The sequence below is a fragment of the Zosterops lateralis genome (genome assembly GCF_965231275.1).
Source record: "Zosterops lateralis genome assembly, chromosome: 12".
NCBI lineage: Eukaryota > Metazoa > Chordata > Aves > Passeriformes > Zosteropidae > Zosterops > Zosterops lateralis.
Window position 1 is genome coordinate 10,241,093 of NC_139772.1, and position 17,781 is coordinate 10,258,873.

A 17,781-nucleotide genomic window follows, 5' to 3' on the forward strand; every position below is an offset into this window, starting at 1 on the left:
ACAGAAATTGTTAGTTTTAAATTCTGTTTGGCATCTCTGAGACCTTAAAATCATCTGACAGGATCAGGTTCAGTATGAGTATTCTCTTAATTCCAAAACCATCCAGCTTTCAGTCAGTTTCACTTTTAAACCTCAAAACAAATATATAACCTCACTGATTCCCACTTGTCATATGACTGTGCAGAAGCTCGTTTAATTGCTTTGTGCAATTAGATATTGTTATATATAAATATTGTAGATAAAAGAGTGAGATTTGCATAAAAGGCACTCTGTGCTGAAAAATGTCTTTAACTATTTTCTTCAATATTTTATAATTTGAAAATATAAATTATAGGGGTCCTCTGACACTAGTGGCTTTAGAAAGTATAAAATCAATGCCTTCTCTATTTCTGACTTTTATTAGCCTAAGAGTGGGAAAGTAAAACATTTAAAAATATGTACAAGCTATTTTTGTCTTTGGGCTGTTGAGAAAGCTTTGCTTTGCTTTTGCCCAGAGACATGGGAAAGAGTGATGGATAGTCAGAGTGGGGAACCCATCTCTTTTATTCCCACCGTACTCTATAATTTGTAATCTTTATTGTGTCTGAAGCAAAATCTGAGGCATTCCAGAGCCTCGACACCGTGTGCAGCCAGGTCCAGTCAGCAGCACTCTGGGCTGGGAGGCAAAAGTCCTGGTGCCAGAGGTCAGGGACTGAACAGGGAGCTGCAGCCCAGAGATCACTCCTCTGCGGTCTGGAGCTTGTGCAGAGCCCTGCACCAAAAGAAATGGAGTACAAAGTGCTGCCAAGGCAAACGAAAGCCTCTTGGTTTCCTTTTGCACTGGTAAGAAGTGCTGCACAGGCAGCAATCAGACTCTTCTCGTTGAGACCATGCAGTCCTGCCCTTGCACTGTTTTCCCAGCAGCCAGGTATTTATAATGATGTTTTCCATGCTTGAGATCTGTGGCTGAAAATTTAAGTGACTTGTTAGTGATGTTTCTCAGCTTTTGGATCCTGCATAAATAATATATTGATAATGGTTTGTTATTTTGCTTTGGTTTCCTTTCAAGCATTGTCAAACTCTAGTTCTAAAGTACATTAAAAAGAAGAAGAGTTATTTTGCAGTCAGGTATGGCTCTGTTAGAGAGAGGCACAGGGAGAAACAAGCTTCAACAGATAGGCAGGCAGTTGTCTTGATCGTACATAGGTTTTAACTTGTGAAAAGACAAAAATAGTCTTCATGCCAGAGATGTCTAAAATCTCACTGAGTTGTCATCTCAATAAACTATCAGTCAGGACCTTTGTCATTTTGTTACTGTCTGTCATGTGGCTTTATTCACCTCTCCCTGCACTTTATTGCAGAGGAAGTCAAAAAGTCCTAGGTGTCTTTCTTTTTTCAATTTTATTTTATTTCCACCGAGCCTTAATCTGTTTTACATCTGTATATGACTGCAGAAAGGCAAGAAAGGGTGAAAATTGATCAATCCACAGTAAAGCAGTGGGAGAGCTACTTAGTACTGTTGAAATAACTCTTGTCCTATCCTGACAGATCTCAGTGCTCCAGCGTCAGAACCACGAGCAATCCTACAGAGTGTTTTTTAAGTGAAGTGCTAGTATTCCCTCTTGGTACATTTCTGAAACTATACACATGTAGGTTTGCTAGAAATATTTAGGAGAAACAGCTGGAAATTACAAGAAAGCTGTCTTTTATACTTAATCTTTTTTATATGACCCAGTTCATATTTATAGCATATTTTCCTTCAGCTTTCCTCTTCCTAGCCCCCATCTCCTTAATCTTCTCTGTCTTACATTTGTGTCTAAGCATACTTTAAAATGAAAGGTCAGAGAAGATTGAGCACAGTTTTGTCAGTGCTAAGGGCCTGATTCTGCACTCCTGATTGATGTCAGGAGTGTAACAATCAAAACTATCCAGAAGTCCCCTGGATGTTGCCTGGATGAAGAATCAGTCTGGTATCACTGCTCTGGGAGAAACCCCCAGTTCTCCTGCCTTGCCATTTCATACTTGCTTTTGCAGAGATAAGGTATGAAGACTTGTGGCTGCCTCATTTTTATCCACAAATGTGTCTGCAACCATCCCCAAATTACCCCTTCTGCAGCATTCCTGAATGCCTGCTATGAACAGCCTCCTTCAGGATAAATCTCCAAGCACAACATGGTCCAAAGAACGTCGGTGAAGTGCCACGTTACCTCTGAGTCACTTAACTGGACTCAGAGCAGATAAACAAATATCCCCAAAGTCACTGCTGTTATTAGATCGTTGTCTGGCCAGTGCATGGAGAATATGGAGAGTCCTAGGAGGGCTTTTTTCCCCTTATTCTGTATTTAAATCTATGGGGCTGAACAGTTGATTTTACATTTGGACTGTACTGAACCTTACAATAACTTGTATTTTAATCAAAATCAGACGTGTGTGTGTGTGTGTGTGTGTGCATCTTCCTGCAACCATCCCAGAAGACTCTTCCTTAGGGTATTTTGAAATCATAACACTTAATGGGTGATGTGGTACCTTCTGACATTCAGGGATAATATTTATCTTCATTAAAACAAAATTATGTCATCATTGCTGTGCTCTAAACATTATAAACTGATCAAGTAATAGTTTGCTACAGGAAAGCTGTTAGAAGTATCAAGACCATAAGGATAATAATGTCCATATTTTTTTCGAAAAAAAACCCCAAAATGTGTACAGTAAAAAGAAATCTTGTCTTACCCACCATTGTTAGAATTCATAGTTTCCATCAGTCCCTGAAATTACCATTTTTTTCTGAAGATTGGGCTGAAGAAAGTTGTTATCCAAGCCTAACCACTTAAATTTTTGTGTTTGCTTGAGTATGAAAATTGCATCACTATCTCTTGTGATGACCATAGCCATACATGTGTGATATAATGAGATAAAATTAATTGCCTTTTGCAAAAGCAGCTTTTTCAAATGGGGCTGACCTAACCCCATCAAGCCAAGGGGTCAGCATCTGCAGTTACTGTTTGCCTTTCACTATGATGCAGAAAGTCTTGGGCTTCCTGAGGTGAAGGCACCCAGCCCAGCTGGCTTGGGACTCACCAGTCACAAGCCTGCAGCTTAATTAGCAAGTTTCTTGTCCAAAGCAGTCTGAAGAGCAGATCAGTATGATATGCTCTCCTTTGCTTCTCTGGGTTAGAAGATGAAAGTGTATTTTCCTGGAGAATATGTTACATAGCTCAGTTTATGACAATCCAGCCTGACAATATTGAAGACATGAATGTGGGGTTGTTATCCCAGCAGGAGAATCAGGAGTACAGAGATTGCTTCTGCTCCAGTGCTCAGTACCAAAGATGGATTCAGTAAGAGCCAAGAGCAGCATAATATTTTAACAGTCCTGGAGAAGGAGCCCTGCATATGAAGGTCAGCCCATGTACTGCTTCTTTCTTCCAGTGTTTTCTCCTTTCAGCCAGTATTGGCCTGTTAGGATGTGTTTTAATCCAGCCATTCTTCATCCAGATTCCAGCCCCTCTCATGCACTCAGAGATCTGGAAGACAGTGCTGGCTGTGCAGGATGAAAAAAATATTTCTTGGCCCAGAATTACTGGGCCATTAGTCCTTATCACTGCATGGTGATCCCTGGAGATGGCAAGAGACAAATGGACTGGACAGGAGTTAGCAGGTTAGAGCAAACTGGGACTGGCCAGTAGCTGGGCAGGTCCTTGGCATAGGATACAGGTTTCCTGATGATGAACCAGGCTACCTTGGTCACAGAGGTGTTCTTGCCTTCACAACATGATGTTCCAAATCATATAGATTTTCCCCCTTCTTTTCTGGCATAAATAAATCATACAATTAGAAGAAAAATCAAGCTGCATATAAATTCCATGAGCCAACCATGGAAAAAATCTGACAGAGAAAACATATATATATTTGCTTTTTATTTTTAATAGTAGCAGGACTTTCCCCTCACAATTACAACTAATCCACTGGCCTTTGGCTTTTCAACACAGAAAACTGGTGATGTATCTGTCTTGAGATGAGAAAAAATTTCTTTAGTTACCTTTGCTTGCTGATGTCAAACCACACCAGAGCAGGCTTTGTGTGGCTGTGCAGAAGTTTCCCAAGAGAATTTCTCTGCCACAAACCTGCCCTGCAGCTGTACAGAATACAGGAGTGGGATGGAAATGTGTATTCCTGCTCTTTCTAAGGGGAAAAAGTCTCTGCATTACAGGTTGTGAATGCAAAGGTGAGATTTGGAAGGATTGATGCTAGAATAGTCTGTTCACTGACATCTCTAACTGGCCTAGGACAAGAGAAGGCCAGCCTGGCCCCTTTGAAGCTCTCTGTCACGGGAATGCCTTCTGGAGCTCTCTGCTTGACGTTTATCCTCTGAGACTGGGTGGTGGCATGAGTGCCACAAGTTAGCTCTTGGATAACATATAGCTCATGTCTAAGACACTATTAGATTTAGAAAACAGAATCATTTCCCAAAGCCCAGAGGGAGCAGGAGGGGAAGCAAGAGGGAATGGTTCTTAAAAAGTCTTATGTTTCTCTTTGGAAGAAAATTACCATCATCTATCTTTCCTTTCTTGCAAGCTCCTGGAACCTACTAGTAGTGCCCTGCTGCTGGATTTTCAGACTTCTATTTTGCTGAAGAATATCTCTCTGATGCAGGTGCCAGTGTCATTTATCAGAGGATGATGTCAACATTCCTGTGTCATACATGACAAATGACAGCAGAAAGGAGTGCCCCTTGAATTCTCTTACTTTCACTAGGCTCTTTCCTTTCTCCAGTTAAATGACATTTTATTTCCTACAGTGTTTCAGTTTAGACTTCTGCTGCCTCTAGAGAGTGTGCGTTCAAATTGACTCAGAATGAGTGATTAGTACCAGGCAGGGAGCTCCAAATTCAGTATTAGTGTAATACAGTTGCATGGCAATGGACATAAACTTTGCTTTCATGCTTTTGGGGCAAATTCTGCCTTGTCTTACGTCAGAAAATGCAAGGAAGCTTGTCTGATGTTTCCCAGTGAAGAGCTGGCTGGATGTGAGAGCATCTGCCTCATCCTCTGTTTCTAATGCTTTTAAGGAGATGAAAGATTTTGAGTTGGTGAAAACTACAGTATTCAGAAGAGTTTGCTTTGCAAAGCATTTGCCTGTTCATGTACTAGGAGGCACTTGGCTCCCCAAATCCATGCCTTGACCATGTTCTGTATCTGGGCCTGATTCGAAAGGTCATACAGAAATTAACTGGGTCAGAATCCAGTGGCACACTCAGTAAGTGGAGCAAAGCAAAATAAAATCTTGGGAAGTAAACAGGCAAGACAGAGCACATATGCTGCTTCTAATCCTCTTTTTCTGCTGTTTCTTTCTATTCTTCTTGCTGGAAGAAGGGATTTGGACTCTTCTCTCTTAAGCCATGCATGTACAAAAAGGACTTTATTTTTAACTCATGTTAAAATCCTTTCTTGGACTAGGCAGCAACAGTTTTAACATGTTAGCTGACTGTGACAACCCAGAGGGGGGAGCTTAGGGTTTATCTTGACCAGTAAATGCCTGTTAGAACTGCTACTGCTTTGACTAACGCTTGTTAAAATATCAGTATGGACAACATGTGTTTTTAAAACCACGCACCTGTACTCCTAATGACAGCAAGGCCTTGGGGGAGGAAGTGATTCACAGAACTGCTGCTCCCTGCACTTTCCACCCACTCAACATTTCTTTATGGAGTATTTTCCTCTGTTCAAACACGCACAGGTCTGCCAACCCTCTGATTTTTCCGGTACCAGTCCTTTAAGCTCACCAGCAGCATGGCTTCCCTTTGTTCAGCACCCAAGGAAAGGGTTGGATTTTCACAAGAGCTCAGTGTTCGGCAGCAGCCAGGGCACAGTTTGACATTTGTTTAAATAGCATCCCAAAAAAGAAACTTTTTCCCATCCTGCTGTTTCCTCCCTCTGCACCAGTCCAAACACTAACACAGATAAACAAGGAATTATTTAGAGAAACTAATCCAACTGAAGAGGACCATAAATAACTTGATTTTTCACTAGTACTGCCATTTAGTTGTTGTATTTCACACCTTCCATCTAAAATCAATAGAAACAGTAAAGCCGCTTGTGGACTTTAAGTTTCTGGATCTTTTCTTGGAACAGAACAGATTTTTATTTTTTTAATTCAATTACAGACATTTCAAACAATCTTCCTGAAAGGACAGGCTTGTTCCCAAGATCAGACGGAGATAGGATAGTGACAGCAGTAATTTAGATGAACACTATTCATTATATTCTGGATTTAAAATTTATGCAGAAGTTTGCATTAGGAAAAAAAACCCCTATAGTGACTTTAAAAAACTCTATAGTGATTTCAGTGGGAGAATGATACCTTCATGGTGACTTTTACTGAAAAAACTGATGGAACTAACTAAGCAGAGCACAGTTCCTGGGACAAACTGGGAGTAGAGCAGCCCTTCCTGGTATTACTGGTGAGAGTAGAGGGGATCACTCACTCATGGACGCAGAAGTGACTCAAATGTTTTCATACATTTATATTTTCAAAGGTTTCTTCAGAAGGAACAGATTTAGCAACATACTTCTCCTTTCTTTTTAATATGGGAACGGAACTTTTTTTTTCTGTACACTTCTAGTGTTTCCCCAAAGCAGGGGTCTGTTAGCTCCAGGCTCCAACAGTCCCACGGGCTGTGATCTTATCTTAGGCTGCCAAAGATCATTATACACATCACTGTCATGTTGCTGTGTTGTTGGTGAAGCTTTTTTCTTTCTTTCCATTTCTTTTTTTTTTGTTTTTTTACAGAGGTAAAAAAAAAAAAAGTAGTAGGGTTTTTCTAGCCCTTAGACATGTAACCCAAGACAGAAGGCCTCAATTTCTCTCACTCTTCCCTTCCAACTCCACCAGCTGAAGTTCTGTTTTTCACAGGATGAATTGCTGATACTCCTGCTTACACAAACTAAGGCCAGAAAGTGAGTCTTCCAGTCTGTAACTGTCTTAACTCAGACAGTACCAACATTAATATTCCTAATGGGAAAGCTTTTATTTTGGTTTCTATTCCATAGCCTAATATATATTTCTCATTCTCTAGTTACTGAAATATATCTGATGTGCCCAGCAGGTGACTTCTAGGAGTCACAGTAGGTCATGCTTACTTTAAAAAAGGAGGAAGGGTAAAAGCTGGAAAGGATAAAAACTGTGAGTTTCTTATATCCTGCAGTCTTGACTTTATTCTGTATTTCTGAGTGAGTTTTTTTGGGGGCCACAGTAGCAAAACCTGTTTATCAAAACTGTTACAAGTTTTCTTTGCTATTTTATGTGGCTCAAAAGTGACCCAGAATGCTTATCCTAGTGATTTAGGGTATGTTTATTCTATCTAGATTAATTTTGGTACCTTTCACAGGTCTGCCAAAGTTCCCAGGACACCAAAACTCTTGTGCTGAAGGAGGCACATGGTAGTGCTGATGGAGACAGGTGATATGGCGAATCCTCCTCCAATTTACAGGCTGATACCAAAGTCTTCCAACACCGCAGAGGCACTGGCAGGTACCTGCCTCAGAGACAGAGGCAGAACCTTGGAGGTGTGAGGTGGTAGAACTGCCCAGGGGGATCTCAGTTTTGCACTGGGGCTGGAATGAGCACACAACTACATCCCAGTGTAGTCCTGGAACATCTACTTCAGCAGTTCTTTCAGCCTTACAGCATCCCCCAGCTGAAGATCTGAATCACCTAGAGTGTTTTCCAGCAACACAGTCCTGGTGCCAGACGTGATGTGTTTTATCACAGGAGCTGTACATAATCTCCTCATCAATGTCATGAAGCTCAAGAGGCCCAGGTGAGCCATTCCCATGGAGGATGGGATTGGCTCTCTCACCTTGTTCCTTGTAGAACACCTCTGCTAAGGCCATGCCTGAGCATGCCTCCCTGGTAGGACAAGGGTGTAGGAGGGATTCAGCCAAGTCAGCTGTCTGAGGCAATCGGGAGAAGGAGTCACAGAAGCCACACTAAGGAGAAATTAGGGGGTGCTAAAGGGAGCCCTGCTGGAGTTGTGCCCTTCTTGAGCGACTGTGTGCCTAACAGAGATCCTAAACCAGAGCAGGATTTATATCTCCCAAGCTTGAGTCCCAAAGTAGCAGAGCAGGGTCAATCTTCCATGACAAACAGCCTCAAGAGGAGGAGAAATATGTCCATAAGACACACTGATCATTTGAGTGCTTTCCTGAGGTGGGAGAGGTGTGAATTTGAACCTTCCAGCCAAACAGATGCCACACCTTGAGACTGCCTTAACTAGTAACTATGTCTTATTCTAGTGTGAGTTTGCTTTGTTCTTGTTCTTTGTCTTCAGCACAGTGCTGGGGGAAAGGAGTGAAAGACAAAGAACAGCTCACCTTAATTTAGCCCGGATTTTTGATGCAATTTGCTTTGGCTCTCCAGGCTGAATTTGTGGTCTTCATCTTGCAATATGAAAAAATAACTATTATTTAATGTAAATTAAACTTCCAGCAACGAGCAGAAAAGACTACAGAGGTCTATTTTCTCACCTGTGGCTCCACTAAGGCATGACTGCTTCTCTAACCCTTAAATTATAGCTAAAATCCATGGTGAAGTAGGTGTGGTTGTGCTGACGCTGGTGTATCTCCTGGGATGAAATGAGGTCTGGAAATGTCAGTACCATCCACCCCTCACCACTATTTTTATTATTGTCAAAGGGTCCTAAATGCTTCATCTGAGATCAGGGCCTCAACATGTCAGACAAAAAGGTAACTAGAGGTTGGCTCCTCGTGTGAAGAACTTGTGCTCTAAAGAAGCAAGACAGGCAAAGTAAGAAGAGAAACAGAACAGTGGAATGATTTATCCGGGGTCACGGGGCGGGTCAGTGGCAGAGCTAAGATCAGAGTCTGTGTCTCTTGGTTTCTGCCAAGACATCACGTAGAACATGTCCACACAAAGGAATGTTTCAGATGTACATGTGGAAATTGCAGGAGTTCACTAGTATTGGAAATATTTCCATTTAGAACAGAAGTGTTAAAGATTAACCTCCTTTTCTGCTGTCATTCAATTCCTGCCTCAGTATCTTTGAAAACCTTGTACAATCCACCAGCTCCTCATGTTGAGGCTTTCCTCTGCTTGTTAACGACACCAGGGCTTCCACAGGGTAGCAACCTCTTATGATAACAACCTTTTATTTGCCCACATCCTCAGTGAGATGACAGACAATGGGAGGAAGTCAGATACGTTTAAAATATACTTAGTTTTAACAGCACTGAGACACTTAACTTGTCAGCAATCCGATAATTAATCAGATTAATGGACTCTAATAAATCCACTGCATCCTTAGGACAATTGCCTGGTTAATATTTCATGCATACAGAATAGGGTTTCTCCTGAGCCATGAGAATTTCAATATAAAACTAAAACTGAGAAGTAATCCTTAGCTTACTGTGCTACCACACCTTGCATGCAAGAATGCTGATCATTGCCTGTGTAGGAGCATCATTTAATTATATTTTCTCACTTCTGAGCTTAACACTATTGAAGGAAATCTACCAGCATTTAATTAAAGACTAAATACAGTCAGTCTTTCTATCTGGTTTGGTACCCACTTAGAAATACATTTGATACCTAGACACCGAAAAGGATACTGGAGGTAACAGCATTAGAGAAGGTTTTGTAAGAGAATGGGAATCTAATTTGTATCTGGAAATTAAATTTATATTTGAGATTTTAAAAAACCATTTAAGATATATTGAACCCACGTCTGGATTAGAAAGTAATGGAAATAAGTCATCTAGTTAGGTCTTCAGCTTTCTAGGGGAAAGAATTTTTTTCAAAATAATTTTAAAAGTTTTAGATTTAGATTTTAGATTTAGATTTTGTCCAGGGTGCTTCCAGCCCCTAAAACAATGAAACAAAACAACTCATACTGTAGCATTTTCATGTTAACCTCATATACAACTTGACATTTTTGGTTGAACAATGCTATATTCTACATACAGAATTTAATTCTGATATTCTACTTTATAAACTGAATTTTGTAAAATTTAATTTTTCGAGAGGAAGCTGAGAAAAAAAATCACTGAGTTCTGACTCCTAAAAAGAAGGCAGGTCCAATGCAAATCATATGAAAGTAAGTAAAGAATTAAATAATTTCAGTTAATTTTAGCTCAGGTCTGGAGATCAGTGTGTTCAGAATAGAACACCACAGAAGTCACTAATGTCAATGTCACAGTGCCATTTTCCCCTTGAGTGGGGATCATGAACAAACGAAATTAACAGAGGCTTTAATATTGATTTAAGAAGGTGCAGGCAGGGGCTCTAAGGACTGCTTAATGTTAAGCACAGGCATAAGTGCTCTCCAGAAGATTTTTTTTTTTTTTCACATCAGACACTATGTAAGTCAAAGGGAAAAGCATATTTGTATCTTTGTGGGAATGAACTTTTCAATAATAAAAGCAAAGGCTGTGAAATACCTAGTTGGTGTGAGACCCCTGAAGTGAAGCAAATTATAGAAGTTATATTTGTAACCTTTTAGAGGTTAAATTAAACTTAATTATAACCTGTTTTTTACTTCAGCATTGTAAAGCTGCTTATACACTTTCATGCATTTGCCTTTTTCTGTAATTCAACTGGTTGAGTTTGTTACCTGGAGTGTAGGCTTGCTTTCCTGCTGAGGGAAGGCTCATGGGAGCTTTTAGAGCAGAAATAATAAATAACTGACTTCTCATAAGGAGCCATTAAACTTTTTCCATGTTACACGAAGTAAACAGGTATTGTACCCAGAAACGTAAAGTTTTTGTCAAGTTTGTATGTGTGTATGTCTTTAATTATGGTATATATTTCCTCTGGCATGATTTATTAGTTTCCTTTGTAGTTTTGTCACAGAGTTTACTTGCCATTTCAATCTGAAGTAGCCATTACATTTCATTTTTTTTACCCTCTTTCTCTTGGCAAGAAGTAAATCTGTACTGTTTGCTGATTTGTTTATTACTGTCTGGAAACCTAACCCTGCTCAAAGTCAGAGATTTTAAATATGTCAGATCACCTTAAAGCTGCTTCACTATAGCTATATGGGTGACGTTATGTGTGTGCAGAGAAATTCATTTCAACTACTACAAATGAGTCCTTTAGTAATACCCAGGAGTCATAATGTGTGTGACATAATGAACCCTCCTAGATTACAGCCTACACTAATTAGATCAGTTATTGCTGCATTCCAGTCCCTGGAACAATTTGCTTAAAGCAGTAGTTACCTGTAAGGAAAAGACAGAGAGCTGACGGGCAGCAGCCCTTTCCCCTCCGTCACTGTCCGTGCTCCAGGGGCAGCAGCTCCTTCCTGCTGTGTCCCCAGAGACCAGCCACCACCAAGGAGGTACTTATGTCACCTGGAAAGTGCGGTGGTCCCCTTGGGGAAGGACAGTGTCCCTGTGGAATGAAACATCTAGAAGGTTTTCTTGGTTTTATTGCTGTTTACCTTTATTCTGCAGCTACTTCTCCATGTAGTAACTTTTGTCCATTTATTATGACTTTAATTCCTTTTTAAGAGTCTAGAGATTTTTTTTCTTAGTAGTATTTCTTTATTGTCATTCACATAAGGGATGATACTTACTCTTGCTCCCTAGCCTTTGAACTCTCTCCTGCTTGTGCAGAAAAGAAAAAATAACCAAGCTGGAATGATATTTTGGACCAAAAAGCACATGAATCTTGCTGGGGAGAAGTTGTTCTGGACTCTGTGCCTAAGCAAACGACTGTCAGTAATCTTGCTGAGGATAGATGTCAACCATTCATTTACTTAGATGTGGGTTGGTTAACTTGCTTTTTCACTGTGGTGATTGGTACAAATCTTTAAAGAGTACAAACTGTTTTGTTAATTAGTTGATATTGCTGAGTTGGAAAGGGAAGCAGAGAAATGTAAATACATTCTACCAAGAAAATAAAATTAAAAATAAATTTTAAAAAAATCCCAGTGCAAATTATGAGAAATGCTACATGCATGTTTTGAAATACAGCTAAAATGCCAGTGATGGGAATTGTGGCAACATGTGTTACACTCAGTGTTTCCTTTGCTTGTTTTTACCAGACGTTTCTCTAAATGTCAGGTCCTGTGTTTTGTGCTGAAACTGTTTGATTTTGCCTTCCCTCTCACTGTAGGATCAACACCAAGCAGAACTAGCATGGTTTCAGCACTTGGGTCAGGGGCATTGGGAATCCTGGTCCCTGGAGCTGCTCCAGAGGCACTGCATGGACCCTGCAGTGAGACACTGCAGCACCTCCTGAGATTGTCTGGGCTGGGAACTGCCTGGTTATATTCTCAGGCACCTCTCTGCCTTCCACCACACCATGATCCTGACTTGTGCTACTCTGCCAGGCCCCTGGGGCTCAAACCATCTGCCCTCAGAGCAGAAAAATCAGCCAGAGACATCTGATCGTGGAGGGGCTCACCTGCTAACTGCTCACTCCCATGGGGAAGAGACCCTGACAAAAATCCTGACACTGTCACGGGTGGGACCTGTGTCGTTCAAAATTGAAATGTTCTTCAGAAATGGTCCCACTTTCTGGAAAAGGTCAAACAGGATTGATTCTTGGTTTGGGCTCCTTTGCTCTTGCCCTATGTACATATATCTGTGTGATGAAAGTTTTGTAATTCAAACTCGGTAATTCATCGTTTTGTGATGGCACAGGAGCCCCATGAGCTTGTCTGTGAGCCTCTTGCATCTGCCTGACAAAATTACTGAGATTCTGCTGGCTGCTCCCCCAAAGCCTGAACTACAAATTATCTGGAATTCCCCCTGCACCCACCCATTTCCCAACTGAAGATTCCTGTGTCTGCCTTCCTCCCTGCAGCTGGGAATGAATATAAGGTGCTCATTTTGATTTGGAAATGTATTTTGCACAGAGGACACACCTTTTTCTCCCCTCTCTTGTAATGAGATCCCTTTCACTCCTCTTTAGGCATTTCTTCTTTTTTAAATTTTGTTTTTAAATGTAATGACACTTCTTTGTCTCTCTTTGCTCAACACATTGAGTGCATCTGGAGAGGAAGGGTTAGCTGGCACATAAAGTATATTTTTTTCTTTTGACTTTATTTACCTCCTGAAACCCCTGCTAGTTTTTGCAAACCATTCCATGGCCAACATTTTGTTGAACAGAATGTTCCTTGCTTTGAACATTTGACTACAGGGAGGTGTGTTCTTGTTACCAGAAGAGGTCAGGAATCCCCGTGGACAATTTAATCGTGATCTTATGATTTTGTTCAAAATTTACTCTGCAAGCAACTGTGGCTTCACTTTTGTATTTTTGATTTGTAGGGGAAAATAGCTCTACCTGTTACTACTTGACACAGGAACTGTTTTGCTGGGCAAACACTGCTGAGTGTTATGTCCAAGCAGCCGAAGCAAGACCATTGCACAGGTTTGTTTCATTTTTCCAATAGCTGTTGTAAAATAACTAGCAAAGAACCTGCAATACTTAATGAGCCTGACAGACAGGGAAAGGTCAAAAACAAGCAGGAGACCTGTTCTAACTCATTCCTCCTGGACTTATAACTTGTTTCTTAGACCAAACAGTACTTTTCTTTTATTAAATACAAAAAAAAAAAAGGAGGAAAGAAAAAGAATTAAGAGATGACAGGCTGAAACTGCCTACTTTCCTTTCAGTGTCAGAAAGCATAAATAGTTTAAGTTTGCAGTGGTTTCTGATTGAATATCCTTTTGAAGTAATGATAGCTATAATTTAAAGCAACAGTTACCATATTTTCTTCTCTTTGTGACATTCTTTGATGCCCTAAGTATAAATCTGTTTAAAATAGCTAAAGCCATGCCTGGGTATATTACCAGGATTTTTGGAGGTTCTGCCTCTAATTGCCATCATATGTACCTAATATCACAAACATAACTGCCTAATGACAATGTTGCTGCAAATACTTTCTTAACATAAGAAGAAAGGTAAATTCAGAGGTACACATTATGTTTAAATTGTTTGCTAAGACTAAACCTTTTGCAAAGAAATTAGTTTTAATTAGCATAAATACTGTGCCAGGGCTGCTTGGCCCCAGATGAGTATTCAGCTGTTAAGGGGTATTATATTATAATGTAGTACAGCATCAGAAAATTGCTGCCTTTCAGGGGCAATTACAAAAATATTTGAGTATAAAACAGTTGTAAACTTTGTCATTGCCTCACACAAGTATGTATATACTCAATTAAGTAGATTTGTTTTCCCCAAAAGATTAGATGCAACTCTAAAAAATATATGCAATTTGAGGATAAATGGAGGTTCATTGGCATCTTTTTCTATCTGTTAATTTTGTTAAACCTTTCTCTATCTGTTAGTCTATTAAACAGTTCCTAATTTCCATTCTGCTGCAGTTAGAAGGAGAATTGAGCCTCTGAATATATTCACTTTAAGAGCATCTCACTATTATCCTGGTGCATTTTGTAAAATAATGGAAAAAACACAATGAATTAAAAATTAAATGTTTTAATTAATTTATTTGATATTTTCTGTTTTAATAATAAGCCTTTAATTATTTTAATGAATTGTCATGAGTCTTTTTTGGCACAAGGGAATAGAAATTATTTAAATAAAATTTTAAAAGGAAAACCAAAAAAAAAAAAAAAAAAAAAAAAAAAAAAAAAAAAACCAAAAAAACCCCCACAAATTAACAAATGAAAACAAAACGAACAAAAGAAAACGAAACAAACAAAAAAGCAAAGCACAGAGGCACCTTTTTGGGGAGCAAGCAAGGATTACCAGATCAGAGAGCATTTGCAGGGTTGGGAAGGAGGCTGGACAGATGGTAAAAGGGAACAGGACAACTGAGATAAATTGTAATAACCTTGTAACGCCCATCAAGGTGGGTGTCACAGCCAACTTCAGTTTTTGCAGTTTAGTGGTGAATGTACTTTCTCTGGTTCTGTGTTCTTCCTTGAAGTTGAGACTACCAAACCCTGCTTGCCTCACTTGCTAGGACTTACTCTGCATTTTTCTCACCTGATGCTGTCTCCTAATTACATGGAGTTCAGCTCTGTGATAGCTCTGCTGACTTCCAAAGTAAATGTATAACTTTATAAACAAGGTAGGTTGGAAGCACAAGTGATCTTGCTGCAGCAGCAGGATACTTCTTGGCAAGGGCCAGTTCCTCTGACTTCCTTGATAACTAAAATACAAGACAATTTGCCGTGGTGTCACTGTAATTCTCATGAGTGCTCCAGATCTCCGGTGCCTCTCAGCCTCATTTATAAGAGAGTAACAGCAGAACAACACTCCAGGTTGATTTGGTAGTGTAATGAGTGATTGTCATGCATGGCAGTGGAGGAGTTGGGCTTGTACTTCTAGAGTATAAAATTACTGATAAGCCATTCTCCCTTTCCCCAGCTCTCAGATGGAACTGAGATATGGAGGGATGAGGTTTCAGCTTTGTGGCTCTGTTCCTGGACTCTGGCCTTTCACAGTATGCAAACTCATGATCTTGCCACTCAGGGAGTTGATTTCTTCAGAAGTTCTTCAAAGATTCAAAGTGCAGATAGGACAGTGCACCAAGTCCTGCACCTGAGCTGATTGCAGACACATTCAGATCAGTGGATGGGAAAGTCTCTAATGTCTTTGCTTCCAAAAGGCATTTTCCTCAATCTGATGTGATAAGTCAAGAACTGATTTTGGTGTTTAGACAAGAAATCCTTCATCTAGCTCTTAAAACTCCATTTGAAGAGACTTAACCATCACCCCTCCCCAACAGCAAGGTAAGGTAAGTGTCAGCTTTGAGATAGCAGGCATCCATCCATGGGCAGGTTTTGGTGTTTCCTGGCACCTTCTGGATCCATCTTGAGAAGGCAGTCGAGAGAACTGTGATAGCCAAGACTTCATGTTACAGGCAATCTGGCAGTCTAACTGTGATCTGAGGTTTGCTGATGACCCTGCCCCTCCACAGTACAAGTAAATAATTTAGGCTGCCTATCTGTGAAGGAGAGAACTGAGAAGGACTTTAAGAAACAACAAGGTGTGTGATGCAGACTCTTATGCTAATGGGAAAGCCTTTCTGCATGGGAAAACAGAGGAGTCAAGAAGACCATTTTATTAATCTCTTGTATAAATCACATCTTACAGCACATGTTTCTAATATCTAAGAATGAGATTCTGAAATGGCAAAATTAGAGTGATAAATTTACTATTTATCAGTATCAGTCCAATTCCAATACAGCGTGTCCTAAATGGGTATGTTGAAGATGTGACTGCAATAAAACTGAATATTTTGATGCCAAAAACTATGGAGGACGTGAAACTGTTGGGAATCACTGATGACTGTGTGTACCCTCTCCCTCTAAACAGATATTTAATTCTTCTTTAAGTAGATAGAATAGAATGAGACACTTGTACAGTTTTGGAGAGGCAGTTGTTGTGCCTGGGCAGATGCAGTGCTCTGTACCATGTTTGCTGCAGTGGCCGTTCCCTGAAGTTACACGCTGCAGCTGTCATTCTAGCAGAAGTCTGTTTATCTCTTTATGATCGCAACTGGAAACAAATGTTCTCAATTTCTGCATGCTAAAAAACACTTGTGATTTTCATGGTTAAAAATTGTGGACAATAATAGAGAGAAACAGAAAGAAAAGTACTGTGAGAGTCTAGCAGAAGCTTGTGCCTGGGTTAACTGCTAATCCATGCCCAGGAGCCCCCAGTCCAGTGAGACACAGCCCTGTCCTTTTTTGTTCAGGAAACATGTTTCTCAGCTGTTATTGCAGAGACTGGATGGTGATTTTGTTGAAGGCAACGGGAAGCATATCTTCAATGGATCAGAATCTGGCCTTATTTCTGCTGCAGGCTAAATGGGAAATTATCCTTTTTTTTTTTTTTTTTTTTTTTTTTTCATATTCCTGAAAGTACTCAAACCAGCATTGTATGGGTTTCCTCCTTATTTCCTTTTGTTCCTATTCAAACATCTGTCTGAAGTAATGCATTACATACTAATTTGGTTGGAGCTCTTTTTTTTTTTTTTTTGCATGGTTGGGTGTGATTACAGTCTTACACTTCATTTTCATTAATTTGCTTCATTTATTTGCTTTTGATCTTTTATTGAGCCTTACAGTATCTGCATGTGTGGGAGTGAACATGTGTGCATGCACGCAAATGGGAAATTTCTGCATTTATTTGTATTTGGAGCAAACACTCTCTCATTGGAATCACAGAATCACACAGAATCACAGAATTATTAGGTTGGAAGAGACTTTCAACATCATTGAGTCCAGCCCATGGAGCTGGCAGCAGGGCTCTTGAATTGCATCTGATGCTTCTTCATGGGCCTGACTCTCCTTGCTGCACGCCACAAGCCAGCAGCATCCCACCCCAAGATATTCCCACCATGCCCCTGGTCACCCACCTGCCTTCCCCCTTGGCAGGTCAGTCTGTGAGCAGCAGGTGAGAGTGAGGCTCCCCAGGCATTCCTGAGGGACACCAAAGCCCTCCTTGGAGCAGTGCTGCCATGTGCCACTCGCTGCTGCAGCTCCGGCTCGCAAGCGTGTGGAACGGGATGACCTGGGAAGAGGCTGCTGGATGGCTTTCCATACTGCCACTTGTTCCGTGATTCTGTAGGGGAGTCTGCAGCTCAAACATTCCAGCCTGCAGGAAGGACTGTAAATATATGGATTACAAATTGAAATAAATACACGCATTTCAGGGTCATTGCTGCAGCATCCAGCACTGATCTGTGATCTTGCAGGCTCCTGCTGTGTGAGAGGAAGGCTCAGCCTTGCAGGAGCAGCCCTGAGCACCATCCAGGACTCAGGGACTGCCTGGCCACCACACATTCAGCTCAGAAGTGCCCTGCAG

General features: G+C 40.5%; 1 long non-coding RNA gene across 1 annotated transcript; it reads left to right on the forward strand.

The window, feature by feature from the left end:
• Positions 1 to 721: 721 nt before the first annotated feature.
• Positions 722 to 16,838, forward strand: LOC310914173. The gene is made up of 3 exons (XR_014590977.1): positions 722 to 907; positions 13,269 to 13,371; positions 15,337 to 16,838. It is a non-coding gene; the product is annotated as an uncharacterized lncRNA (long non-coding RNA).
• The last annotated feature ends 943 nt before the right edge of the window (positions 16,839 to 17,781 follow it).